The 27,753-nt window shown below is 50.9% G+C and overlaps 1 long non-coding RNA gene across 1 annotated transcript; it reads left to right on the forward strand.

The window, feature by feature from the left end:
• Positions 1 to 87: 87 nt before the first annotated feature.
• On the forward strand, positions 88 to 27,753 carry LOC142302016 (uncharacterized). Its single transcript, XR_012752918.1, has 3 exons — positions 88 to 148; positions 1,032 to 1,056; positions 27,395 to 27,753. It is a non-coding gene; the product is annotated as an uncharacterized LOC142302016 (long non-coding RNA).

Here is a 27,753-nt window from a genome sequence, read left to right on the forward strand (position 1 = left end):
TTCGTATTCTCAGATGTCCTATTGATTTATGAAAAAAACAAAAACTAATTAAAAGACGGTTACTCTTTTAACAGTCATTTCTTGAATACATGATCCCGATAAAGGCTGTTATAGGTGCCATTACAGAAGAGAACAGGAACTTCATTTTGTAAGTACTTTTTATATGTTATGCGACACGTTTCAGCTGGTATCAGACAGTGGAGCTTCTATCTGGTCCTGGGTATATCTTATCAAACTAAACCAGTGAAGGGAACGTCTTTTTTCTTTTTTTGGTGAATTAAATGGAATTTTGTGACTCAGAATTAATGGAGTTGCTCAGGATTACAAAAGATGGCTGCTTTTTATTGAAACAGCACCACTTCTGTTTGCTGGTAGCATGTGGTACTGCAGCTCATCCCCATTCACTTCAATTAAGCTGAGCAGTAATCTTTGGGATAATGGATAACATGCTGACCGCTAGGACTTACAACGGTCCTGAGATTGGGGCTCTGCAGCCCCAAAAACAGGACCCCACCATGAATATAGCGGAAGTGAGTATGCTCGACTATTAGTTTTCTATGGGACTGTTGGAAAAAGGAAATCACCTCTGCTCCATTCAGGATGGCGCTGCAGAGCCCAGGTTTCGGTTGAGCCCCCATTACTATTAATGGGGGGGGAAATATTTTTATACTGGGCACAATCAATGAAAAATGATATTTGTACAATGACTTTTCTAAAGTAGCCACAGGGGGGCAGCATCTGTCAACTTTTTGACTTTTTGAATGTTTTTTTGTCCCTGTTATGGGTATTTGGAGCCGCTGTGGCACTTTTTATGATAAAAATATTTTTTTTATTACCATGCGTAAATATAGATAGATGAATATTATGATTGGTTTTGCTATTTAGATAAATTATTAGTATGTTGTTGGATTTTCCTACAAGCAAATTGCTTAAAGACATTAAATAATAGAATATAAAAATCTTACCAAATTATTATTAATAATAAAAAAATATTAATTGTATGTAATATTTTTTTTTTTTTTTTGTTGCAGTACTGGAAGTTTCCACCAGGGGGAGGTAATATTATATTATTATTATTATTCATTATTATAGCACCATCAATTCCATGGCGCTTTACATGTGAAAGGGGTGTACATAATAGGGACAAGTACAATAATCATAAACAAAACAAGGCACAGACAGGTACAGGAGGATAGAGGTCCCTGCCCGCGAGGGCTCACAGTCTACAAGGGATGGATGAGAATACAGTAGGTGAGGGTAGAGCTGATTGTGCGGCGCTGTATCAGACTGAGGGTTACGGCAGGTTGTAGGCTTGTCGGAAGAGGTGGGTCTTCAGGTTCCTTTTGAAGCTTGTCAAGGTAGGTGAGAGTCTAATGTGTTGTGGCAGAGAGTTCCAGAGTATGGGGGACGCACGGGAGAAATCTTGGATGCGATGGTGGGAAGAGGAGATGAGAGGGGAGTAGAGAAGGAGAACTTGTGAGGATCAAAGGTTACGTGCAGACTAGGTCACAGATGTAAGGAGGAGACAGGTTGTGGATGGCTTTGTAGGTCATGGTAGTGTTTTGAACTGGAGTCGTTGGGCAATGGGAAGCCAGTGAAAGGATTGGCAGAGAGGAGAGGTCGGGGAGTAGCGAGGGGAGAGGTGGATTAGCCGGGCAGCATAGTGTAGAATAGATTGTAGGGGTGCCAGACTGTTAGAAGTGAGGCCACAGAGCAGGAGGTTGCAATAATCCAGGTGGGAGATAATAAGGGCATGTACTAGGGTTTTTGCAGCTTCTTGGGAAAGGAATGTACAGATTATATATACTAAGGCTGTTGCACTTATATTCTTCAAAAAAAAGTATCAGTTTGGTAAATATGGTGCATCTTTAGATATAAGGCTAGGTTCACACTTCCGTTAAATTGTATCAGTCACAATCCGTTGCTCTGATAAACAACGGAATCCGTTTAGCGGATTCCGTTGTTCCCATATACTTGTATGAGCGGCGGATTTTGACTGATGATGCTGCGTTGCACCCTCCGCCCGACTGATCAGTCGGGGAATGACTGACCGCCGGGCGGGAGGAACGCAGCCTGTAACGTTTTTTGAGCAGCGCAATCCGTCGGATTTCGCTGCGCATGCTCTCTGGCTCCCTGCATACGTCACCAGCTTTTCTTAGTTACCCGATATTTACCCTGGTTACGGTGCAAGGAGCCAGCGCTAAGCGGTGTAGCCCGTAACCAAGGTAAATATCGGGTAACCAAGGTAAACATCGGGTGCTTTGCTTTACCCGATATTTAGTCTGGTTACGTGTGCAGGGAGGCCGACACTTCCCCGCTCGGCCCCGCCCCCTCCCGCACTCCGCACATGTACACACACACACACACTCACACACACACACTCACCTGTCCCCAGCCCTGCAGACCGCAGCACTGCCACTGACATCCTCAGCGCCTGGCCCCGCTCGGCTCCGCCCCCTCCCGCACTCCGCACAAGTACACACACACACTCACCTGTCCCCAGCCCTGCAGACCGCAGCACTGCCACTGACATCCTCAGCGCCTGGCCCCGCTCGGCATCTCCCCCGGCTCGGCTCCGCCCCCTCCCGCACTCCGCATGTGATCACTCACACACACACATTCACTCACTCACACACTCACCTGTCCCCAGCCACGCAGACCGCAGCACTGCCACTGACATCCTCAGCGCCTGGCTCTGTCCCCCCCGCTCAGCTCCGCCCCCCGCTCGGCTCCACCCCCTCCCGCACACAACGGAGTCCGATAATGAAATTCTTTTCTTTGTCATCCGTTGTCATCCGTTGTACAACGCATCAGTCACATGCGTCAAGCGACGCATGTGACTGATACAAAACAACGGAAGTGTGAACTTAGCCTAACACAACAATCCTCCACCCCCAGCCTAAATGTGACCACCATACATTATCCGCTTATGTCACTGGACCCGGTGTCCTTAGTAATAGCTTCTGATCTGACATCAGCAAAATAGAGGTTTCTTCAAGAACTTGTTTTCCAATTTCCTTCCTACTGGAGAAAAAAAGTAAATTTTTGCACCATTTTAAAAATCTGTTCACAGCCACTTTCCCATCTTCTGGCAAAAGCACATAAAATATCAAAATGTACAAAATAAAATGCAATATAATTTGCAACTGTTCGAAACTAGTAAACTGGTGAAAAGAATCTGGATATATTCCCCCTTTTAAACTAATGTTGTGAAGTTTTTAGGCAGTTATTTATTTTTTAATTTTTAATTAATTAATTGATTTAGGTAGCGCAAAAAAACAAGAAATGTGATCGAGTGTGACACAAAATGAGTGAAGCTCAGCGGAGTTGTAAGTGGCCCAAATTCATTCTTGGAATGCACCATTTAAAGGAACCTGTCAGGTGCAATATGCACAGAGCCACGAGCAGTTCTGGGTGAATATTGCTAATCCCTGCCTAACCGTCCCTGTATATGTGTCGCCCTGGGCAAGCCAGGGGACACAGGTCACACACCACCACACCCCACACTCCAGGTAGGCACATCACAGCTAACCAGAAATCCTTGTTGCCTTCCTCCAGAGACTGGTGATTCACACCAGGGGGTGGGCCAGGCGGTTGGCTCCGCCCACCAAGGAGATCACAGTTCTGGAGGCGGGAGAAACCAGGCAGAAAGCTCAGGGAGGAGCAGGAGTCTAGTCAGGGAGGAGGAAGTGGAAGGAGTGGAGGAGTAGCCCAGGCAGGGGCTAAAGTAAACAGAGAAGTGAAAGTGGAGGAAAGAAGAGTAGTAAAGGAGGAAAGCAAGAAGTGGTGACCGAGCAGAGAGTGTGCCAAGCCTGAGAGCCCAGCTTTGTGTAGGGCTAGAACAGCAAGGTCAGCGACGGCGGTGACTGTCCGGAGGGGGACCGTTTGGAAGTTCCTGGAAGGACCCCGTTGGCTGTGTGCCCGGTGGTCTGGAGCAGTGTTCCGAAGGACAGTCAGCACCAGGGCAGGGGCCTCTCGGACCCCGGCAAGGCTAGGAGTCGCCAAATTTGCCGAATCCGTCAGTGAAGGGGACGTAGATTCCCCCAACAACCAAGTCCCGATTGAAGGCAACAGCCCAACCCGTACAACAGAGGCACCGCCACCGCCAGGGCACCAGTCTCTGAGGGCCAGCGCCTGCGGGCAAAGTGTAGTGCTCCTCCGGCCCAGCTTGAAGCCGGGGAGCGGGTTACCGGTGGGGACCCATCGCAACCAACCGTACATACAGGTGCAAGGAAGAGGGACATCACCGTCACCTACCGGGAAAGCAAAGCAGCCGTCTGTGGGACCGTCCTACCAGCCGTTTGGTTTACCGTACAAACTGTGTCCAAGTCTCAGGCTGAGTGAGTACCACAGTGCCGCAAGGCACAGCGCTGTCCCCGCGTCCCTGCGCCCACCAAGCCCTGCACCTACCAAGCCATCACCGGGCCCCGGGATCACCAACCCCTACCCACGGAGGGGCAACACAACACCTGGCTGCTCCGCATCACCATCCCCGGGACCCCCAAATTGAGCAGCGGTGGTGAAATCACCACAACCGTGGGTGGCGTCACGAACTATAACAATCCCCCACACCCAACCACAAATCCCCTTTCACTCACGGGCGAGGAGTGTTGCTCGAGAAACCCTGGGATCCGGCCCACAGCTCGAGCCACCACTGAGCAGCCGGACCCGAGCAGAAGGGGTGAGCGCGGTGTGCTGACACCCTCCTCCCCGCCCGCGACAACTTGGCGTCACGAACAGGATCTTACCGCTCTGCCGTCTGGTAGAGGTGCGCCTTGTTACCGCCGGAGGGATCCGGCAGAAAAATTGCAGAAGCCGCCATCTTTGGCGCGAAAAGTTCCCGCTCGAGCGTCTTCTCGAGCAGTAGAGGCGCGAAGGCCAGAACCCCGCCCCGAGAGAGGAGGGGCCGGAAAGAGCTAAGGGGGACGCGATGGCGGCCGGCCGCATGTAGCTGCGGCTATAAAAGCAGGGACGCCAGGACTCTGCAAGCAAACCGTTCCTGGAAGCAAACGAACCAGCCATCATGTGGATGCCGTCCCGTGACACCGTAGCCCCCGCGCCTGGAACCGCGGCGTGGGTGGAGATCCGAACCGCGCAGCTCTACCAAAGGCTGCAGGTCAGGATGCAGCTCCTCATGGAGGAGTGGGAGGCCGACATGGCGGACGTTGTAGCCACCGTGCGGAGACGCGAGGAGGAAGCGGAGAAAGGGAGGGTGAGTGACCCACGTCCCGACGCCCTTGAGGGGCCGGTCATCGCGGCTGTGGGGCCCGGTCCAAGCCCTCTCCCTTCGCTGCCTCCCTCGCCACCCGTCCCGGAGGCCGTGACCCCGTCACTAGGCCTGCTACCACCGCAACCGGTAGCAGTACCCAGCGTCCCCGCCCAAGCGGGCCGACCTGTAACCGGAGCCCGCGGCACACCGGAGGTGTTACCGTGGAAGACGCCGAAAGTAGAACCGGAGGCATCCCGTGAAAAACTCCCCGAGCCGGAGCCGATGACCCGTTCCGAGCCGAATGCCCGGCAGCGGAAAGCCCCTATGCCCATCCCCCACACCTCGGCTGAGGTCGCGCCGGGTTGTTGCTGTAAGGCAGCGCCCAAGGCCAAGACACCGCGGGACATGCCACCCGTAGTCCTGACAGTGGGTAATGTCCAGGATGTCCCGCGGGGCCCGACCCGTGCGCCGGCGCTGGCGGCAGTGCCGTACTGGGATAGGGAGCCGGTACCGCTGGGCCTGGAGATCGCCGAGAGGGAGCGGAAGAAGGCCGAGCTGGTGGCCAGAGCGATCCGGGAGAAGGAGCATCTCCGGCAGGCAACCTCCCGTGTCCGGGGACCGTTGTACGAGGGGCAGGTGAGGCGGTTTGATGTCCGCCGGGTCTACGGGTTCATATACGAGCCGGGCCTGGAGGCCGAGGTGTTTGTAGCCCGGCGGGATGTGCATGCCCACCTGCCCGAAGAACATCCCGGCCGCAACCTGATGCCGGGAGACATTGTGCAATACACCCGACACTTTGGGGAGCGAGGATGGTTTGCACTGGACGCTAAACTCAGGAGGGGCCCGGAGGCCCGAGCGAGTGCAGACCTCTACCCCTTGCCAGTGACCCCAGCGCTCGAAGAACCGGAGTAGGGCAATGGATGCCCGCAGCACCGTCCCCGTTGGGACCATCTGGTTGTTTGTTTGAAAAAGTTAAAAATGATAAGTGAAAATGATCCGAAGTTCACCTGATTCACCGTGTGATTTGCAACCGGCTGGAGCCGGCACCGTTGTCCCCGTGGGGACCGTTTAAAAATGCATGGGAACTATCCATGGACAAGCCCGTGAACTTGCAGGGCAACCACAGACGTTAGTGGCTTGTAAATATGTTGGTTACCGTTACCGTTTTCCGCAGTGCCGCCTCCGGAGAGGCAGGTTGGAGGGAGGGCCCTGAGCAGAGCAGGCCAGGGCCCAGCCACCAAAGGAACCGGTGGCTACCCTCTGGAGGGAAGGACAGATCCCGCTCGGGTACCGTGTGCTGGACTGTGGGTCAAGGGGTGCTGCCTGGGTTTTAGGGGCAGCATCAGGGCCAGGTTACTTGGGTGGGAGAGAGCGGAAACCGTAACCGTAAACCGTTGCAACGTTTGAAGTAAATGTGCCTCCCGTCTTGGGAAGAAGTTATTAAAAATGTTATGCATGTTGTTTAACCCTGTTACCCTTTTTCAGAAAAATAAAACCGGTGTAGGACGGCAGCCCGCGGACGGTCTGCATTTTGCTAAGGGGGAATGTGTCGCCCTGGGCAAGCCAGGGGACACAGGTCACACACCACCACACCCCACACTCCAGGTAGGCACATCACAGCTAACCAGAAATCCTTGTTGCCTTCCTCCAGAGACTGGTGATTCACACCAGGGGGTGGGCCAGGTGGTTGGCTCCGCCCACCAAGGAGATCACAGTTCTGGAGGCGGGAGAAACCAGGCAGAAAGCTCAGGGAGGAGCAGGAGTCTAGTCAGGGAGGAGGAAGTGGAAGGAGTGGAGGAGTAGCCCAGGCAGGGGCTAAAGTAAACAGAGAAGTGAAAGTGGAGGAAAGAAGAGTAGTAAAGGAGGAAAGCAAGAAGTGGTGACCGAGCAGAGAGTGTGCCAAGCCTGAGAGCCCAGCTTTGTGAAGGGCTAGAACAGCAAGGTCAGCGACGGCGGTGACTGTCCGGAGGGGGACCGTTTGGAAGTTCCTGGAAGGACCCCGTTGGCTGTGTGCCCGGTGGTCTGGAGCAGTGTTCCGAAGGACAGTCAGCACCAGGGCAGGGGCCTCTCGGACCCCGGCAAGGCTAGGAGTCGCCAAATTTGCCGAATCCGTCAGTGAAGGGGACGTAGATTCCCCCAACAACCAAGTCCCGATTGAAGGCAACAGCCCAACCCGTACAACAGAGGCACCGCCACCGCCAGGGCACCAGTCTCTGAGGGCCAGCGCCTGCGGGCAAAGTGTAGTGCTCCTCCGGCCCAGCTTGAAGCCGGGGAGCGGGTTACCGGTGGGGACCCATCGCAACCAACCGTACATACAGGTGCAAGGAAGAGGGACATCACCGTCACCTACCGGGAAAGTAAAGCAGCCGTCTGTGGGACCGTCCTACCAGCCGTTTGGTTTACCGTACAAACTGTGTCCAAGTCTCAGGCTGAGTGAGTACCACAGTGCCGCAAGGCACAGCGCTGTCCCCGCGTCCCTGCGCCCACCAAGCCCTGCACCTCCCAAGCCATCACCGGGCCCCGGGATCACCAACCCCTACCCACGGAGGGGCAACACAACACCTGGCTGCTCCGCATCACCATCCCCGGGACCCCCGAATTGAGCAGCGGTGGTGAAATCACCACAACCGTGGGTGGCGTCACGAACTATAACAATCCCCCACACCCAACCACAAATCCCCTTTCACTCACGGGCGAGGAGTGTCGCTCGAGAAACCCTGGGATCCGGCCCACAGCTCGAGCCACCACTGAGCAGCCGGACCCGAGCAGAAGGGGTGAGCACGGTGTGCTGACACCCTCCTCCCCGCCCGCGACATATACACTAGCAAAGATAAAGAGAGTTTAAGAAAAAATATTCCTAAAAATCCTATATGATATGCTAATGAGCACAAGGACTAGTCCCCTGGGCGTTACTTCCCTTGGCTAGTTGGCCCCCTTAGCATGTAAGCACGCCCCAGTGGGCGTACTAACATGTTAATGAATGTGCAGTGTCAGAGGCATGATCGCTCTCACCTCTGCTACTGTGTCGCCCTGGGCAAGCCAGGGGACACAGGTCACACACCACCACACCCTACATCCCAGGTAGGAACATCTAAGCTAACCAAAAATCCTTGTTGCCTTCCTCCAGAGACTGATGATACACACCAGGGGGTGGGCCAGGCGGTTGGCTCCGCCCACCGAGGAGTTCACAGCTCTGGAGGCGGGAGAAACCAGGCAGTCAGCTCAGGGACGAGCTTGAGTAAACAACAGAGTTGAGTCAGGGAGGAGGAAGTGGAAGGAGTGGAGGAGTAGCCCAGACAGGGCTAAAGTAAAGAGCTAAGTGAAAGTAAAGGCAGAAAAGTAGTAAAGGAGGAAAGCAAGAGTGGTGACAGAACAGAAGGAGTGTGCAAAGCCTGAAGAGTCCAGCTAAGTGCAGGGCAGGTCAGCAAGGTCAGCAACGGCGGTGACTGTCTGAAGGGGGACCGTTTGGAAGTTCCTGGAAGGACCCCGTAGGCTGTGTGCCCGGTGGTCTGGAGCAGTGTTCCGAAGGACAGTCAGCACCAGGGCAGGGGCCTCTCGGACCCCGGCAAGGCTAGGAGTCGCCATAATTTGCCGAATCCGTCAGTGAAGGGGACGTAGATCCCCCAACAACCAAGTCCCGATTGAAGGCAACAGCCCAGCCAGTGTAAGAGAGACACCGCCACCGCCAAGGCACCAGTTTCTTAGGGCCAGCGCCTGCGGGCAAAGAGTAGAGCTCCTCCGGTCCAGCTTGAAGCCGGGGAGCGGGTTACCGGTGGGGACCCATCGCAACCAACAAGTACACCAAGGTGCTAGGAAAAGGGACATCACCGTCACCTACCGGGAGAGCAAGTGCAGCCGTCCGTGGGACCGTCTTACCAGCCGTCTGGTTTACCGTAAAAACTGTGTCAACGTCTCAGGCTGAGTGAGTACCACAGTGCCGCAAGGCACAGCGCTGCCCCCGCGTCCCTGCGCCCACCAGGCCCTGCACCCCCCAAGCCATCACCGGGCCCCGGGATCACCAACCCCTACCCACGGAGGGGCAACACAACACCTGGCTGCTCCGCATCACCATCCCCGGGATCCCCATCCAGAGCAGCGGTGGTGCAATCACCACAACCGTGGGTGGCGTCACGGACAATAAACAATCCCCACACCCAAACAACCCCTTTCACTCACGGGCGAGGAGTGCCGCTCGAGAAACCCCCGGGATCCGGCCCACAGCTCGAGCCACCACTGAGCAGCAGCCGCCGGACCCGAGCAGAAGGGGTGAGCGTATTGTGCTGACACCCTCCTCCCCGCCCGCGACACTACCACCGCTGGTTTTTGGCTCAGTGCGCACTTCCGGTCACACACACTACACCAGTTTGAAGCCGGGAGGTGTATACTCAGCTTCATATTACGCATGAGTGGAAATTCGGGACTTCTGATCATGCGCACTGAGCAGAAATCCAGCGTCGGGTACAGTGTCAGCAGAGAGCAGTGAGATCGACCATGCCTCTGACGCTGCACATTTATTAGCATGTCAGCACACCCACAGAGGCGTGCTACCATGCTAAGGGGGCCGACTAGCCAAAGGAACTAAAGCCCTTGCGATTAGTCGCTGGCCTCATTAGCATATCCTAAAGGATCTTTAGAAATACGTTTTTAAAAGATCTCTTTATCTATGCTTCTACATACAGGGACAGTTAGGCAGGGATTAGCAATATGCACCCAGAACTGCTCGTGGTTCTGAGTGCATATTGCACCTGACAGGTTCCCTTTAATAGTTTAAAATAAGTTAACGTTAAAACTGAAAGAGAAAAATGTCCATCCAGCTGCTTTCCTCATCTAACACATATGTGGTACTCAAGCTGTGTTCCTGACCTATCACATGTTTGGTACTCTAGCTGTGTTCCTGGCCTACCACTTCTGTGTGTACTCCAGCTGTGTTTCTGGTCTAACGCATGTGTGGTGCTCTAACTGTGTTCCTGGCCTAACACATGTGCGGTACTCTAGCTGTGTTCCTGGTCTAACACATGCATGTGTGCCGCCCTCGTCCCAGCAGCCGCCGCTGCTCGGATCTGGACCTTCTGGTGGGGTGGTTCAAGGGTCTCTGGACCCGGGGGTCTCGTGGACACGCCGAATAAAAGGTGGGGCATAGATGTACGGGCTAGGCCGTATTAAGTTCGTGACGCCATCCACGGTGTGTGGTGAGGTGGGACACCACCGCTGCTATTGTGGGGCGCCCGGTGGAGATGTAGTGGCAGCTGGATGTTAACCCCTCTATGAGTAGGGATGGTTGCCCCGGGACCCAGTGTCTTTGTGTAGGGTATAGCGATGGCAAGGGCTGGCGCGCCCGGACATGCGGGGGAATGTTTGGTTACTCACAGTAAATGAGTTGTCAGGGGCGGGGGCCAGTTTCCCCGTCACTTGGGCTGCTCGGGAAGATCGCGCTGGGATCCGGTGCCTTCTCCTCGGTGGCTCGAGTGGGCCGGACCCGGGGCTCGAGCAGCGCTCCTTGCCCACGAGTGGAAAGGGGAATGGGTTGGGGATCGGGTGGGTGCGCGGCCGGGGCCGCTATGGAGATTGTTCGTGACGCCACCCACGGGTCGTGGTGATGGTGGGCACCACCGCTGCTGGTGACGGTGTTCCCGGGAGCGATGGTGGGGAGCAGCTAGGTGTTGGCCCCTCCGTGGGTAGGGGCTGTTGGTCCCGGGGCCCGGTAGGAGGGAGGGTTCCGTAGGATGGGTTTGCAGGGTGCAGCTTTACGGTGCAGCGCAGCGCGGTGCCGGATGGCACAGGTGTACTCACTCAGACACAGATGGACATAGTCTCTGGTAAACCAATGGATGGACGGGGCCCGCAGCCGGCTGCGGTGTTCTCCCTAGATGGGTTGATGGTGGCTGTCGTTTTCCTGCACCTGTGTTTTGTATCTTGACTCCAATGCCTGGGCACCGGTAGTCCGCTCCCCGGCCTATACGTGTCGGAGGAGCCCGTTTGCCCGCAGACGCTGGCCCTATGGATCTCTGGCCCTTGGCGGTGGCAATCAGTAAATTTGACTAAAGGTCGGCTTCAAGCCTAGTCGGGATTTGAGTACCCTGTCTGGTGCTTGGCTCCAATCGGTTCCCCGGTTCGGTACCGGCGGGCCACCGCCCGACCCCGGTCCTACGGTTCCGCTGACCATCACCAACTCCTGCAGACGGCCACCACCGTCTGCCTACCTTGCTGGAAGTGTCTGGGCTCTGACCCAGGCACCAACAGTTTCACTCCTCACTCTCTACCGTCCACAACTGGACTCCGTAGTCTCTTCTCTCTTCTCTCTACTGTGTTTTCCCCGCCTCCAGGCCTGTGAACTCCTCGGTGGGCGGGGTCAACTGCCTGGCTCAGCCCCACCTGGTGTGGACATCAACCCTGGAGGGTGGCAACAAGGATTTAATGTGTGACTGGTGTGACCTATCCAGGGAGGGGGGGTGTATGATGTTGTGTCTGTGACTACCTGTTTAGGCCAGGGCGTCACAGAATCACACGAGTCTTTTGGTAAACCAAGGTGCTGGTGGCCGGCCACCACGGCCGGGTGCATTCAGGTCCCCCACCCGGACTGGTGGTCGCTGTCTTTTACCTCTGCACTTGCTTTGTGTATGGTGGACTGCCTGGTCTGGAACTCAGGAGTCCGCTCCCAGCTGGATGCGGCCTAAGGAGCCGTGCCCGCAGACGCTGGACCGTGGCATCTATGGGCCCTGGCGGTGGCCTTCTATCCCTATCGGTGGGCTGTTGTCTTCTTTTAGGGACTTTGGGTGGGACAGGACCTATAATCCTGCCCTCAATCGGTTAATTAGCTAGGCCGCTGGTTTCAGTCCTGGCTTCAGGGTCCGAGTACCCCCTCTGTGCTACGGTTTCCGGGTCAGTTCACCGAGCCGGTACCGGCGGGCTACGACCCTGTCCCAGTCCATCTCGGATCTGCCGAGCCGTCTTCCCGTCTCCTGTGGACGGAGACCACCGTCTGCCACCTAGCCAAGGTACCAGGGCTCCGACCCTGGCACCGTTCAACTTGATCTTCCTCTGCTGGAGCTACCCCTAGCTCCAGCCCACACTCCTCTCAACTCGAACTACAAACTCCTCCGCTTGTTTTCCCGCCCCGGGCTGTCTAGACCCCTGGGTGGGCGTGTCCATCTGCCTGGTCCCGTCCACTGGTGTGTCTATCTTTCCCTAAGGAGGGTGACTAGGGTTTCAGGTCGGTTGTGTGTTTCCTAGGTGAGGGAAGGTGTTATGCGGGGGCCTATCTGTGACTACCTGGTTTTGCCAGGGCGTCACATTCCCCCTTGGTTTAATTCAGATCGTCCACGGGCTGTCTGACCACCAACATTTATTGAACAGGAACTGAAAAAGATGAAAAACGGGTAAAACACAATTACAAGTATACTAACATATTTACATCGAAGTATATTTTAACTCTTCCCTTACAGGAGGCACCTTTCTTAAACGTTGCACATTTAAAACCGGGACGGGACGGACTGGGTCCTTCTCACCTCACCCACCCAAAACAACCTAGCCCTGATGCCACCTCTAAAACACAGGTTGGTACCCCTTGCCCAAGTCCAGGTTAGGTCCGGGTGTTGCCCGTACAGGCCGGGTAAAAAGTTCCTTACCCGGCAGTCCTTTTTCAAGGGCCCCACGTCCAGGGGACCCCTGACCCGGAGGGTGGTCACCGGTTTTGGTGGTGACTGGGCCTCGGCCGACTCTACCGCAGGCCCTTCCTCCAATCAGCCTCTCCAGAGACTGCGGCAGGTGAGAAGGTTGGTCAGGGACTATTTAAGAACCTTTAAATACCGCTGCTGGAACAGCCTCCTCCTGCAGCTTTCCCCCGGACCACCACCGGACAGCACGAGTCCCCAATGCCACCTTCGCTCATGGGCGGCACTGTCCAAAAGACTCCGTCTTCATCTGCCGACGGTGTGGGTACGACTGCTCCTCCGGACCGGGCTCCATCCTCGACCTGGGGCTCCGACCCCAGATGGCCTCTTCACTTGTAACTTGCAGGGGTGAAGACGTTCAACAAGAACGGAGTGCTGTAGCATTTACCTTTTTAACTAGCCTACCACCTCCCCACCTGCTGCGCAGATGGCCTCCTCCAGTAACATGAGGACGTTCAACAGGGGTGACAGGCATTTTAGCAGCAACTTCAAACTTTAAAACTTGTGGCGGGCTCCGGCCCCTTCAAGGCCGGGCACTCCCGGGGCACATACTGGCAAAGTGCCCAGGCAACTCGCAGTGTCGGCAGATTGACACTATCACACCCCCGACGGCAGACGGGGCCTCATCCTTGGAGGTGGACTCCGTCTCAGCCTCGTACGCCTCCAGCGCACGGTACGTATGGGTCGATAGAGCCATCCGATATCCATTCCCACCACAGCGCGGGATATACGCAGCTACTGAGGCGTCGACACCGGGGCTGCTCTCATCCGTCTCCTCCGATTCTGAGCTGGCGGCTAAGGGGTCTTCCAGGCCGGGCGCCATTCCCATTGCGGCCGGGCGGACTGCCGGAGCCGACATCCTTCCTGTGGCAGGCGGGTCACCACCAGCTGCTACACGGGGTGTCACTACCGGAGTCCAGGGGCCCACTGCTCCTGCGACCGGAGCGGGAGCTGCAGCTTCCTCACCAACTGCTTCGTTCACAGGCGCCGCAGCTCCAGCGGTCGGCGCGGCTCCAGCATCAGGTTTAGGAGCAAACATCTTCCCGCTTCTCTCCCATGGTCTTTTTCAAGCACTTCTTTAAGTGGCTAATTAGTTTTGTTTTACGATCTCGGGGTTCACCTTCCGGCCGTGTGCCCAGGGGGTGGGACTTCAGCTTCGCACCCTTTCTCGGGGAAGAAGACGCTGGGCTGCAGTTTTCGCATTTTTAGGCGCGAAAACTGTGGCAAAAATGGCGACTTCTGAAAATTTCTCAACGGATCACCGCTGACTGACCAATTCAAGGCGCACTTCCACCAGGTAAGTGGATGGGCTTGAATCCTGTTTGTGACACCAAGTTTCGGGGTGTGCCGCCCCCGTACCAGCAGCCGCAGCTGCTCGGATCCGGACCTTCTGGGGGGGTGGCTCGAGGGTCTCCGAACCCGGGGGTTTCGCGGACATGCCGAATAAAAGGGGGGACGTAGATATACGGACTAGGCCGTATTAAGTTTGTGGCGCCACCCACGGTGTATGGTGAAGTGGGACACCACCGCTGCTGTTGTGGGGCACTCGAGGAAGATGTAGTGGCAGCTGAATGTGTCGCGGGCAGAGGGGTGATGCGCTCGCCACGCTCGGGTCTGGGGCTTCTGCTGATGCTGCTCGGTGGCTCGAGCGGTGGGCCGGACCCCGGGGACTCGAGCAGCGCTCCTCACCCGTGAGTGAAAAGGGATGGTTTGTTTGGGGAGAGAGTTCGTGACGCCACCCACGGGACGTGGTGATGATGGCACCACCGTTGCTGGTGACGGGGATCCTGGGAGAGATGGTAGGGAGCAGCGAGGATATTGTCCCCTCCGTGGGTAGGGAGTTGGTGATCCCGGGGCCCGGTGGTGTAACAGGGAGGCTGCATGGCTGGGGTGCAGGGACTGCGCGGCGCGGTGCCGGACGGCACTGGTGTACTCACTCAGGCAATCACTGACAGAGTCTCTGGTAAACCAAAACGGCCGGATGGACGGGTTCCGCAGCCGGCTGCAGTGTTGTTGTTGTGCTCTCCCCGGACGGCTGATGGTGGCTGTCTTTCACTGCACCTTTTAGAATGTTCTGACTCCTGTGGTTGCCCACCGGTAGTCCGCTCCCCGGCGTATAGGTGCCGTAGGAGCCCGTTTTGCCCGCAGGCGCTGGCCCTTGGATCTCTAGCCTGTGGCGGTGGCTGTATATCCTCACGGTGTGGACTGTTGCCTTCTGTCGGGACTTGGTTGTTGGGGAACCCTTGGGGTTTCTGTCACACTCGGATTTTACTATTGACGGCGACTCCAAGCCTGATCGGGGTCCGATGGCCCTGCCTGTGTGCTTAGCTTCACTGCGCTTCCCGGTTCAGTACTAGAAGGCCAATGCCCGACCCCAGTCCTTACGGCTTCGCAGAGTTCCACCAACTCCTGCAGATGGCCACCACCGTCTGCCAACCTTGCTGCGAGTGCCTGGGCTCCTAACCAGACACCTGAAGTGTTTACTCCTCTCACTTCCACCTCCAAAACTGATCTCACACTTTTCCCGCCTCCAGGCCTGTGAACTCCTCGGTGGGTGGGGCTAACCACCTGGCTCCGCCCCACCTGGTGTGGACATCAGACCTTGGAGGGAGGCAACAAGGGTTTTTGATTTACTGTTGTAACTGTCTAGGGTGGGGGGCGTGTATGTTGGTATGTATGTGACTACCTGGCTAGTCCAGGGCGTCACAGATGTTAACCCCTCCGTGGGTAGGGATGGTTGCCCCGGGACCCAGTGTCTTTTTGTAGGGTATAACGATGGCAAGGGCCGGCTCACCCGGACGTGCGGGGGAATGTTTGGTTACTCACAATAAATGAATCACATGAGTCTTTTGGTAAACCAAGATGCCGGTTGCATTCAGGTCCCCCACCCGGACTGGTGGTCGCTGTCTTTTACCTCCTGTACTTGCTTTGTGTATGGTGGACTGCCTGGTCTGGAACTCAGGAGTCCGCTTCCAGCTGGATGTGGCCTAAGGAGCCGTGCCCACATACGCTGGACCGTGGGATCTATGGGCCCTGGCGGTGGCCTTCTATCCCTATCGGTGGGCTGTTGTCTTCTTTTAGGGACTTTGGGTGGGACAGGACCTATAATCCTGCCTTCAATCGGTTAATTAGCTAGGCCGCTGGTTTCGGTCCTAGCTTCAGGGTCCGAGTACCCCCTCTGTGCTACGGTTTCTGGGTCAGTTCCCCGTGTCGGTACCGGCGGGCTACGACCCTGTCCCGGTCCACCTCGGATCTGCCGAGTCATCTTCCCGTCTCCTGCGGATGGAGACCACCGTCTGCCACCTAGCCAAGGTACCAGGGCTCCGACCCTGGCACCGTTCAACTTGAACTTCCTCTGCTGGAGCTACACCTAGCTCCAGTCCACACTCCTCCCAGCTCGAGCTACAAACTCCTCTGCTTGTTTTCTCACCCTGTTCTAACAGCCTGGTCCCGCCCACTGGTGTGTGGGGGGGGTGACTAGGGTTTCAGGTCGGCTGTGTGTTTCCTAGGTGAGGGAAGGTGTTAGGCGGGGGCCTATCTGTGACTACCTGGTTTTGCCAGGGCGTCACACATGCTACTCTAGCTGTTTTTCTGGTCTAACACATGCGCGGTACTCTAGCTATGTTCCTTGCCTACTACATGTGCGGTACTCTAGTTTTGTTTCTGGTCTAACGCATGCGTGGTGCTCTGTGTTCCTGGCCTAACACATGTGTGGTACTTTAGCTGTGACCCAGGCCTACCACATATGCAGTACTCTAGCTGTGTTTCTGGTCTAACACATGCGCGGTACTCTATGTTCCTGGCCTACCACATGTGCGGTACTCTAGTTTTGTTTCTGGTCTAACGCATGCATGGTGCTCTGTGTTCCTGGCCTAACACATGTGTGGTACTTTAGCTGTGACCCAGGTCTACCACATGTGCAGTACTCTAGCTGTGTTTCTGGTCTAAAACATGTGTGGTACTCTAGCTGTGCTTCTGGTCTTACACATGCGCAGTATTCTAGCTGTTATGGGCCATGGTCATGCTAGCATGCATGTTACCTCAGAGGGGTGCAGCACATTTGCTAGGCCAGGTAATTATTGCACACGCAAAAGATTTTAGGGACAAAGTCAATGATATAGCAAAATGTTAGATCTGTCAATCAAGGCCAAGGGAGACGCGTAAGAGACCGGTCTACCTATGCGAATTATATAACTGAGGACATAAGAGTGCCAGAGGGGACTAATGACGGATAGTGAGGAGGGAAAGGGGACAAGCGGGAGCTCACAGATGACTGAGCAGGAGAGTCCTCCGGGAAAATGTCAGAATCCACACAGAGAACACAGAGGAACAAGGCGCAGAGATGTTTCCATTGGGGTAATTCCAGGACTCCTGGAATATAAATATGTATATTCTTCGATCGTGGTGGTGTTATGTCTTCTCCCCTCCCCCATGATCTTTGCACGGTCCGCAAGATCAGAGCAGAGGTCTCAGCCTCTATCCTTAACATAATGACTTTGGCTAAAGACGCAGTTAATATGTTCATTACAAGACCCTCAGGCAGAGTTATCAGACAGTGTTACGCAGCGCCTGAAGCCTCAATATGAGGACGACGCACTTAATTAAAAAATCTACACCTGATTTAATAAATGTCGTCCCTTCAGGGGCTCTGATGTCAATGATATCCACATAAATCATGCTTGTGACTGCGTACAATGCAGGTGGGACACCCTCCATCTACACTACACACATACGAGACTCAGATTTTAATAGATTTTTTTATGTTATTTTTGTGCACATTGTTTTCTATAGTATTGCAAAACCCCTGATGTCCAGTAGAGGGAGCAGTTCTCCTTATGGTTTTTATCACTGGCTGCTGGTCGCCTGTTATAAAAACACTAAGGGGCACTTTGCACACTGCGACATCGCAGGTGCGATGTCGGTGGGGTCAAATTGAAAATGACGCACTTCCGGCATCGCATGCGACATCGCAGTGTGTAAAGCCTAGATGATACGATTAACGAGCGCAAAAGTGTCGTAATCGTATCATCGGTGCAGCGTCGGCGTAATCCATGATTACGCTGACGCGACGGTCCGATGTTGTTCCTCGCTCCTGCGGCTGCACACATCGCTGTGTGTGAAGTCGCAGGAGCGAGGAACGTCTCCTACCGGCCTCACTGCGGCTTCCGTAGGATATGCGGAAGGAAGGAGGTGGGCAGGATGTTTACATCCTGCTCATCTCCGCCCCTCCGCTCTGATTGGCCGCCTGCCGTGTGACGTCGCAGTGACGCCGCACGACCCGCCCCCTTAACAAGGAGGCGGGTCGCCGGCCAGAGCGACGGTCGCACGGCAGGTGAGTGTGTGTGTGAAGCTGGCGTAGCGATAACTTTCGCTACGCCAGCTATCACCACATATCGCTGCTGCGACGGGGGCGGGCACTATCGCACTCGGCATCGCAGCATCGGGCTGCGATGTCGTAGTGTGCAAAGCCCGCCTAAGAATCCAGGAAAGTCAGGGATCGTCCGCTCTGGGGTTATTGACGGTCTTAAGGGGGGCTTTACACGCTACGACATTGTTAATGTTTTATCGTCGGGGTCACGTTGTTAGTGACGCATATCCGGCGTCATTAACGATATTGCAGCGTGTGACACTTACCAGCGACCTCAAAAATGGTGAAAATCGTTCACCATGGAGAGGTCGTCCCAAACTAAAAAATCGGGAAGGGTTGTTTTTCGATGTTGTTCGTCGCTCCTGCGGCAGCACACATCGCTGTGTGTGACACCGCAGGAGCGAGGAACGTCTCCTTACCTGCCGCCGGCCACAATGCGGAAGGAAGGAGGTGGGCGGGATGTTTACATCACACTCAGCTCCGCCCCTCCGCTTTGATTGGCCGGCCGCTTAGTGACATCACGGTGACGTCGCTGTGATGCCGAACGTCCCTCCCCCTTGAGGCAGGGATTGTTCAGCAGTCACAGCGACGACGACGACCAGGTAAGTGCGTGTGACGCTGCCGTAGCGATAATGTTCGCTGCGGCAGCGATCACACGATTTCGCTTGCACGACGGGGGCGGGTACTTACACGCTCGATATCGCTACAAATTGCTAGCGATATCGTAGCGTGTAAAGCTCGCTTTAGTAATAGTTATGTTGGTGATATCAGGTGATTATGAATAAGGATCCATATTTCTAAGTCTTCAGTGAAATAGAGGATGACACTTAGGGGTACTTTACACGCTGCGACACCGCAAGCCGATGCTGTGATGCCGAGCGCGATAGTCCCCGCCCCGTCGCAGCTGCGATATCCTTGTGATAGCTGCCGTAGAGAACATTATCGCTACGGCAGCTTCACATGGATTCACCTGGCGTGCGACGTCGCTCTGGCCGGCGACCCGCCTCCTTATTAAGGGGGCGGGTCGTGCGGCGTCAAAGCGACGTCACACGGCAGGCGGCCAATAGGAGCGGAGGGGCGGAGATGAGCGGGATGTAAACATCCCGCCCACCTCCTTCCTTCCGCATATCCTACGGAAGCCGCAGTGACGCTGGTAGGAGATGTTCCTCGCTCCTGCGACTTCACACACAGCGATGTGTGCTGCCGGAGGAGCGAGGAACAACATCGGACCATCGCGTCAGCGTAATTATGGATTACACCGACACTGCACCGATGATACGATTATGACGCTTTTGCGCTCGTTAATCGGATCATCGAACCTTTACACACTACGATGTCGCATGCGATGCCGGAAGTACGTCATTTTCAATTTGACCCCACCGACATCGCACCTGCGATGTCGTAGTGTGCAAAGCCCACCTTAGGGCTTGTGCAAATGACCAAATATATTAGATGAGTGCTATCCGTAGTTTTCATGGTTAGCACCCATACCCATGATATTCTATGAGGCTGTGCACATGTCCGATTTTTTTTTTTTCCCGAGGACCACTTGGTCCAAGGAAAAAAAAATCATTGACATTTCCAATTTTGTGTGTGTCGGATCAAAATCGGCAATGCAAGTGTATGGATCTGTGAAAAACATCGGACTTCAATACGATTTTCACGGACTGACATAATGGAGAAGGTGGAGAAACTTCGTTTTTTTTCTCCCTACCTCCGAGAAAAAATGATGCCTCTCTAATCAGAATATTAGGACCATTTTTCTCAGATGGAGAGATAACAGTCGTGTGCACCTACCCTTACTCTTTCACAACCAATGACGTAGCTATATGTCATTGGTTGTGTATGTCCCTTTAATGCGGGCTCACGTGGTGAGCCTGCATTATTCCCCACACATGTCTGCTGATCCGATTAGCAGACATGTACAGCTAACAGGCGAGGGTGGATCGCCGATCCACCCATGCCTGTTAACCCTTTAGACCTAAAGCGCTCTGGAGGGGATCACGCTGTTCCCCACCACCATTGGTGGCCCTGTGACGATCACGGGGTGCCAATAGGTTGCCCTGAAAATGTGGGGTCAGATGATGACCCCTCTCACTGCCATGAGTGTTTCCTGTGAATGCTGGCAGAGCACAGACACTCACAGGAGAGACATATTTCTCCAGATCATCGCTCTGATCAGCAGAAACAATTGCACTGTGCAGTGACAAAGTCCTCTAGGGAGACTAGTAAAATCAATAAAAAAAAATTAAAAAAATTTAAAAAATATGAAAAAAAGTCAAAAACTTAAAAGTTGAAATCACTCCCATTTTGCCCCATTCGAGATAAAACAATAATAATAATTATTAAAAAAACCATATATTTCGTATCGCCACTTTCAAGAACGCCCAATATATCAAAATATAAACTCAATTAATCTGAGAGGTACACGGCGTCACGAGAAAAAAAATTCCAAACGACAGAATTATGGGTTTTTTTGGTCGCCGCAACATTGCATTAAAATGCAATAACAGGCGATCAAAACATCTTATCTACGAAAAAATTGTACAATTAAATTGTCAGCTCAAGGCGCAAAAAATAAGCCATCACTGAGCCCCAGATCCCAAAAAATGAGAACGCTACGGGTCTGGGAAAATGGTGACAAAAGCACAATTCCTTTTTTTTTTTTACAAATTTCTGAATTTTTTTCGGCCATTTAGATAACAGTAAAACTATATATGTTTGGTGTGTACGAGCTCGTACCGACCTGGGGAATCATATATCCAGGTCTGTTTTTCAAAATCATGAACATGGTGAATAAAATATCCCAAACCAAGCGTGCAAATGCACTTTTTTCCCAATTTCACCGCACTTGGAATTTTTTTCCTGTTTTCCAGTACAATATGGGGCAGAATGAATGATGTCGTTCAAAAGTACAACTCATCCCGCAAAAAAATAAGCCTTCCTATGGCTATATTGACGGAAAAATAGAAAAAGTTATGGCTCTTGGAAGAAGGGGAGGAAAAAAAACGAAAAGCGGAAAATTGCCCGGGGGTGAAGGGGTTAAAGGGTAACTGTCGTTTTAATTTTTATTTCAGAAATAAATAGTACACAGGAATATAAGGAACTGTGTAATATTTCTTATCAGACAAATTTGCTTCTTTCTTTGCCAGAATTGATCGGTGATTATCAAATTTTTTGTGTGAAATCTGTATTTAGTGAAGCCATGAGTGAGAGGAGATGGCGGTTGTATATAATGGTTAATATGAGCAACTAGTATTGTTACATAGGGTGACAATTTGGTGTGGTGTATGCGGGCACGAACCATAGAGCTGGACTCTCAATGTTTTGAGGAGTATGCCATGTATCCTAGGGAACAAAAAAGGCCATCGAGTCGCTATGTCACAATGGAGGGATCATGTCGGGTTCAGAAATGACATTCTTCCTATTTTATGTCACTTTATCTGCCCTTCTATAGATTTTCCCTCCGAGATGCCACCGTAACCCTGTGACATTTCAGCTCTGGTCACACATAAGCCGCCGTTTGTGTGACTGCAGAATGCAGATCTCCTCTCTGTGCCAAATAAACGTAGGCCGAGACCTGACTAAAGTTATTCCGCAAGTGGAAGAATTTCCCAGTGGGCCTTCTTGTAGAGAGATAAACAAGGTTTCATTGTTTTGTAGACATTTACCAATCCAGATCACACCCTCTCCCCCTTCTCTGTACCCCGTTTTGGACGGAGAACGCAGACAGACCCGTCTTTTGTCTGTGCGGCCATTACAGATCTCCCCCGCTGTCACTGACAAAAGGTCTGGAGGGTTCGATGTGTTAGGAAAGTGAAAACGGCCAAATTCATCTCTCAGCCCCGTGCCCTCTACGGAAGACTTATTTAACCATGTGTAGGCCACTACATCCTCTGTTTTTGTACTTAGAACTGTTTCTAGGAAAGATGGGTGACAACCAATATGGCCGCCTAGTTACAGCTCCACAACGAACCAGTGTTGTGGTGACCACTCCGGAGTCTGGGAAAGCTTTTGTGGATTTTGAACTTTAAATATAAAAGGGGTTAATACATAATTAGGCCGATTATCCATCGAAAGCCGTCCTTATAGGTGTTTTTATGGCCGTCACTCGGCTTTTCCAGGAACAGATATAATAGGAAATAGGTGAACAGAACAACCTTCAGAGAAAATAACACCTCACAATAAGTCCTTTCATTTTTGAGAACTAGTTCCTTTAATACATATTTAGCTGAGTAAATTGCCATAAAGGTCATATGTAAAAACAAATAATAAAATGAAATATAATAAAAAAATTAAAAATAATAATAATTTAAAAAAACAAAACCCTATTCATTTTTGAAGATAGCGCCTCACAGAAAGTCCTTTCATTTTAGAGGACTGGTTCTTTTAATAAATATTTAGCTGAGTAAATTGCCATAGGTCATATGTAAAAATAAATAATAATAATAATAATAATAATAATTAATAATTAAACAAAACAACTTTCATTTGGGAAGATAGTGCCTCACAAAAAGTAATATCATTTTAGAGGACTGGTTCTTTTAATAAATAGCTGAGTAAATTGCCGTAGGTCATATGTAAAAACAAATAATAATAATAATAATAATTAAACAAAACAACTTTCATTTGTGAAGATAGTGCCTCACAAAAAGTCCTATCATTTTAGAGGACTGGTTCATGTAATACATATTTAGCTCTGTAAATTGCCATAGGTCATATGTAAAAACAAATAATAATAATAATAATAATAATAATAATAAAAAACAACTTTCATTTGTGAAGACAACACCTCACAGAAAGTCCTATCATTTTAGAGGACTGGTTCTTTTAATAAATATTTAGCTGAGTAAATTGCCGTAGGTCATATGTAAAAATAATAAAATAAAAATAATAATAATTAAAAAAAACAGCAACTTTCATTTGTGAAGATAGTGCCTCACAGAAAGTCCTTTCATTTTAGAGGACTGGTTCCTGTAATACATATTTAGCTGTGTAAATTGCCATAGGTCATATTTAAAAACAAATAATAAAATAATAATAATAATAATAATAATAATAATAATAATAATAATAAACCCCAAAAACTTTCATTTGTGAAGAAAACACCTCACAGAAAGTCCTATCATTTTAGAGGACTCGTTCTTTTAATAAATATTTAGCTGAGTAAATTGCCATAGGTCTTATGTAAAAAAAAATAAAAAAAAATAAAAAATAAAATAATAATAATAATAATAATAATAATAATAATAATAATAATAATAACAAACAACAACTTTCATTTGTTAATAGGCAAAAACGCACAGGAAAAAAATGACAAAAAAAAAAAAAAGGAACGTGTAAAGGTCATTTAGCTTTAGGAGCTCAAATCTCAGCTATGCTTCTCACTGCAAACCTTCTGTCTACCCCGGGCATCTGTCAAGAAAAAGTAATTCCTTGCCAAATGACCAGAGGGAAAAAATCCAAGCTGCTTTCTATATTTTCGTCAAAAAATGTAATATCCAGATATTATGTAAGACCCAGGTTTTTCAAGAAACAAAATCTCTGTATTGGAAGTGGCTGAAAAAAATAGTTGTAAGAAATAATGCAGGAGATGAACTGACCATTGGGGCAACGTTTTTTTGTGATTTATGTTGATCTATGAAAAATATTAAATTCCTACATCGTTTGACCTGAGCAGGACTCCAGGAGATATTCACATTCATCTGTTTATATAGGAAAGAAAAGTGACGACCCCTCTGGGCACCAAAAATGTTAGGAGTAGGTGGCGTAACTTGGGTTGGTGATCTTGGCTCAACACAGATGTTACTACCAGGCAGGGCCACCGTCAGAGCATAACAACGATGACTGGTGTATGGGGCCCGGTGAAGAGGGGGGCCCAGCTGGGCCCAGGGTTATTACTTAACTCTACTAAGCCCCAGGCCGGACCCCCCTCTTCACCGAGCCCTAGTCACAGCCGCAGCAGAGGGAGCAAGCAGTGTCGCTTCGGCCACTACACACATGGTTAATTTGCATGCAAAACCCATCTAGGGGCGGTGTAGGGGGTGTATTATACATTATCTAAGGGAAATGCTTCATTTTTTGGAACAACTTCAACGGTGCTAACACTTTTGGCCATGACTGTGTGTGTGTATATATACGGCGAGACTACGTAAGGTTTGAGTGCTGGAGGCGGAGCTGGGGTGGAGCCTGGCCGGTGTTTCATGGGGGCCCAAAAATGTTGCCAGTATAGGGCCCTGAAATTTCTAGTGGCGGCCCTGTTCCCAGGTCGGACTGAGCGAAAGTGACTGTGGGCTACACCAACTGCTTGTCCAGCTGTGTCACTATAGGACCCATCAGGAGACACCGAGAGAAAAGGGCCATTGTGTAAGAACAATATACAGACCCTTTGCAATCCAATAGCTCATCATACACGATTCCACCTGCTTTGAAGGTAGAAGTGGCCCTCTTACCTCCTTGGCCCCACAACGATATGTCCACCCTTTGGCCACCCTGTGCCACAGCCTGTATGCCACTCGTAGAGTTTCCCCCGTCATATTACAAGTGAAACTTCTGCACCTCTCATTGTCCTCTTGGTATTAGACCACCACCTTTCATGAACCCTGACCTTGCCATGGCCATGAATTGCATTTGCCCAAAATGTGGTTTCCTGGCTCAATGCAGCAATAACAGTTCTATCTAGTCCAATTACATACAAATGTGGGCATGAAAATAGTCAGCAAGAAGTATAGAAAGGGTGGCTGCTCTCTTACAATTAGATATATTCGGAGTCTAGCTGTAAGAAGTGCAGAAGTAGTAGTCACACCCATTCCTTGCTTCCTTGGGGGTGGGCCCAAGGATCCTTCTGTCCAATAGGAAGATGCCAAGTATCAGTCTCAATAATTAAACATGGGCTACCTAAATGTCCCCGAAATTGAGATAACGGGCACATATTGTATAATGGGTTTAATGAAACATGGTGGACTAAACAGACTAAAGCATTGTCCCCAACTCCAGAGCCACCAACAGTTCATGTCTTCAGCGTTTCCTTAATATGGCCCTGGTGATAATTCCATCATCTGTGCTATACTAAGGAAATCCTGACAAGATCTGTTGGTGGCTATTGAGAACTGGAGTTGGAGAAAACTGGTCTAAAAAGTAATGAATTCGTAAAACCCTAAATTTGAGAATTAAATATATTATTTGTTATAAGCAGGGGTGGACATATCATTGGTGCAACCTGTGCAGTGCAACTTCAGGGGGGCCCAAGAGGTAAGTGGGCCACTACCACCTGAAAAGCAGGAGGGATTGTGCAGTATGATGAGTTATAGGACTGCAAAGGGCCCATATACTATTCTTGCACAGGGGCCCTCTTCTGTCTGTGTCCGCTATATATAATATATATTAATAGATTATATTAATATATTATATAATAAAGTACAGTTAAAACCAGACATTTACATTCACTCTCTATACAGACACATCTGCAGGTTTTTCCCTCAGCTCTCTAAAAGGGCACATCTGCAGGTTTCCCCCTCCGCTCTCTATAAAGACACATCTGCATGTTTTTCCATCCACTCTCTAAAAAGACACATCTGCAGGTTTTTCCCTCCGCTCTCTAAAAGGACACATCTGCAGATTTGTTTCTCCGCTCTCTATAAAGACACATCTGCAGGTTGTTCCATCCACTCTCTAAATAGACACATCTGCAGGTTTTTCCATCCACTCTCTAAATAGACACATCTGCAGGTTTTTCCCTCCGCTCTCTAAAAAGACATCTGCAGATTTTTCCCTCCGCTCTCTATACAGACACATCTGCAGATTTTTCCCTCCACTCTCTATACAGACACATCTGCAGATTTTTCCCTCCGCTCTCTATACAGACACATCTGCAGATTTTTCCCTCGGCTCTCTATACAGACACATCTGCAGGTTTTTCCCTCCACTCTCTATACAGACACATCTGCAGATTTTTCCCTCTGCTCTCTATACAGACACATCTGCAGGTTTTTCCCTCAGCTCTCTATAAAGACACATCTGCAGGTTTTTCCATCCACTCTCTAAATAGACACATCTGCAGGTTTTTCCCTCGGCTCTCTAAAAAGACATCTGCAGATTTTTCCCTCCGCTCTCTATACAGACACATCTGCAGATTTTTCCCTCCGCTCTCTATACAGACGCATCTGCAGATTTTTCCCTCCGCTCGCTATACAGACACATCTGCAGGTTTTTCCATCCACTCTCTAAAAAGACATCTGCAGATTTTTCCCTCCACTCTCTATACAGACACATTTGCAGATTTTTCCCTCCGCTCTCTATACAGACGCATCTGCAGATTTTTCCCTCCGCTCTCTATACAGACACATCTGCAGGTTTTTCCCTCCGCTCTCTATACAGACACATCTGCAGATTTTTCCCTCTGCTCTCTATACAGACACATCTGCAGATTTTTCCCTCCGCTCTCTATACAGACACATCTGCAGGTTTTTCCCTCCGCTCTCTATACAGACGCATCTGCAGATTGTTTTCTTCCGCTCTCTATAAAGACACATCTTCGGGGGCGGCACGGTGGCTCAGTGGTTAGCACTGCACCCTTGCAGCGCTGGGGTCCTGGGTTCAAATCCCACCAAGGACACCATCTGCAAGGAGTTTGTATGTTCTCCCCGTGTTTGCGTGGGTTTCCTCCGGGTTCTCCGGTTTCCTCCCACACTCCAAAGACATACAGATAGGGACTCTAGATTGTGAGCCCCAATGGGGACAGTGTTGCAAATGTATGTAAAGCGCTGTGGAATTAATAGCGCTATATAAATGAATAAAATTATTATTATTATTATTATTAATTATTAATTATTAATTATCTTCAGGTTTTGCTCATTATCTGACATGAAATCAGAATAAACCTTTCCCATTTTGGGGTCAATTAGGAACCAAAATTATTGATATTTGCCAAATTCCAGAATAATGAGAGAGAGAATGTTTTAAGGCATTTTTAATACAAAAGTTTACATATACTAAGAGTACTATGCCTTTAAGCACTATGGGACAGCTCATATGATGATGTCATGACTTTGGAAGATTCTGATTGGTTTATTGGCAACATCTGAGTTAATTTGAGACACACCTGTGGATGTATTTTAATGCACACCTAATATTATTATTTATTTATAGGGCACCATCGATTCCATGTGTAATGCCTCATCTTCCCTGTGGTGGCACTGTAGACCAGGATCCCCTACATATTACAGCTGATTGCTTGAGGTCACAGGTGACATCTTGTCCTATTCTAATGGTTGGGGGATCCTTTTAACAAATGATTGTGACCAAACTGAGCCGCCCCGTAAAGTATCTGAATAATTTATGAAAAATGATTTTTCAGCAAGATTGTGAATTTTCCTTATATGTCACTCTTGAGATATGACCCCTAAATGTTTATGTTTCCCTGCAGTAACTAATTATATTCATGTGAATATTTGGGTTTATTTAAACGTATACATTGACTATTACAGCCGAGCAAAAGGGCCAAAGGT

Source organism: Anomaloglossus baeobatrachus, chromosome 4 (assembly GCF_048569485.1).
Source record: "Anomaloglossus baeobatrachus isolate aAnoBae1 chromosome 4, aAnoBae1.hap1, whole genome shotgun sequence".
Classification (NCBI taxonomy): Eukaryota; Metazoa; Chordata; class Amphibia; order Anura; family Aromobatidae; genus Anomaloglossus; species Anomaloglossus baeobatrachus.